Source organism: Mustela nigripes, chromosome 8 (genome assembly GCF_022355385.1).
Source record: "Mustela nigripes isolate SB6536 chromosome 8, MUSNIG.SB6536, whole genome shotgun sequence".
Classification (NCBI taxonomy): Eukaryota; Metazoa; Chordata; class Mammalia; order Carnivora; family Mustelidae; genus Mustela; species Mustela nigripes.
In genome coordinates this window covers 89,302,473-89,304,229 of record NC_081564.1, presented here as the reverse complement: position 1 = coordinate 89,304,229, position 1,757 = coordinate 89,302,473, and the positions used below count along the sequence as shown (strand labels likewise).

Here is a 1,757-nt window from a genome sequence, read left to right as displayed (position 1 = left end):
TAAAGGGACCTGAGTATATCCCAAAGGACCCTGGGCTCTAATCTATGGGCACCTAAGTATATCCCCAGATGATGTTGAGCTCTAATACATGGGATGCCTAAGTATATCCCAGATGACCTTGAGCTCTAAGCATGCAGGGACCTGAGTATGTCCCCAGATGACCCTGACTCTAATCCACAGGGTACCTGAGTCTATCCCCACATGACCCTGACTCTAATCATGAAGGGACCTGAGTATATCCCAGATGATCCTGAGCTCTAATCCTGGGGCACCTAAGTATATCCCAGATGATCCTGAGCTCTAATCATAAAGGGACCTGAGTATATCCCAAAGGACCCTGGGCTCTAATCTATGGGCACCTAAGTATATCCCCAGATGATGCTAAGCTCTAATACATGGGATGCCTAAGTATATCCCAGATGACCTTGAGCTCTAAGCATGCAGGGACCTGAGTATGTCCCCAGATGACCCTGACTCTAATCCACAGGGTACCTGAGTCTATCCCCAGATGATGCTGAGCTCTAATCATAAAGGGACCTGAGTATATCCCAAATGACCCTGGGCTCTAATCCATGGGCACCTAAGTATATCCCCAGATGATGCTGAGCTCTAAGACATGGGATGCCTAAGTATATCCCAGATGACCTTGAGCTCCAAGCATGCAAGGATCTGAGTATGTCCCCAGATGACCCTGAGCTCTAATCCATGGAATTAGAGTATATCCCCAAATGACTCTGAACTGTAATCTATGAGGGGCCCAAGTATATCCCTAGATTACCCTAAACTCTAATCCACAATAGACCTGAGTATATCCCAAATGACCCTGAGCTCTAATCCATGGGGGACTGAGTCTATCCCCAGATGACCCTGCTTCTAATATGAGAGGACCAGAGTCTATCCCCAGATGTCCCCGAGCTCTAATCCATGGGGGCCCGAGTCTCTTCCCACAAGGAACGTGAGTATATCCCCCATGATGCCTCCCTCCTCCTCAGGGTGAGGTTGGCCGTGGGAGCTCAACCCTAGAAGCTGGTCACAAGGTCCGGACTTTACCTACCACTTACTGAATTCTGTGTTCTAGGGAAGAACTCACTCCTTTTGAGACTAAAGTACTATGAGACACGCACTTGAAAAACGCAGGCTTGGGAAAACTCTGGAGGGAAAAAGATTAGCAAGATGCAGAGGAGCGGTTGTCAGGGTTTGTGGACAGGGAGGGGACGGGGACAGATGGGGCAGTGGACCTACTGTGTGTGATACGGCGGTGGCAGACCCCTGACCTCACGCACGGGAGCAAACCCACCGAACGAACACCCTCACTGTGAGCTCTGACTCGCTTCATGGAAGTGCATCTGCCTCGGGTCCTGCTTGTAATGCACAAACCACACGCGTGCAAGGTGGTAACAGACAGGAGGTCAGTGTGCAGGACAAGAGGGCAGCCGCGGCAACGCTCTAATTTCTGTGCATTCTTTCTAGAAACCTAAGAGTGCTCTCAAAAATAGACTGAAAAACAAAAACAAAACCACAAGCTTCCAATCCTAAATGTTTTGTGCCACAGACATTTTAAGAGGCTGTTTTGCATGTTAACAAGTGAGTGTTTGCCGAGTGAGCCCCAGGCCCAAGAACACTCCTGAGTATCAGCCACACTCTTCCTCCAACCCCGAGAAAGGACCTTAGCAAAGGGAGGGTCACCGTGACCCCCCGGAGGCAGCACGCGCGTGCAGGGACCTCTGTGGGATGGACCGGTGCTGCTCACGGAGCCT

At 50.4% G+C, this 1,757-nt stretch overlaps 1 protein-coding gene across 4 annotated transcripts in view; it reads left to right on the top strand.

Annotated features, from left to right (window-relative positions):
* Positions 1 to 1,757, top strand: part of MBP (myelin basic protein) — a 101,263-nt gene that overhangs the window by 89,870 nt on the left and 9,636 nt on the right. The gene's annotated exons all lie outside the window — the stretch shown is intronic.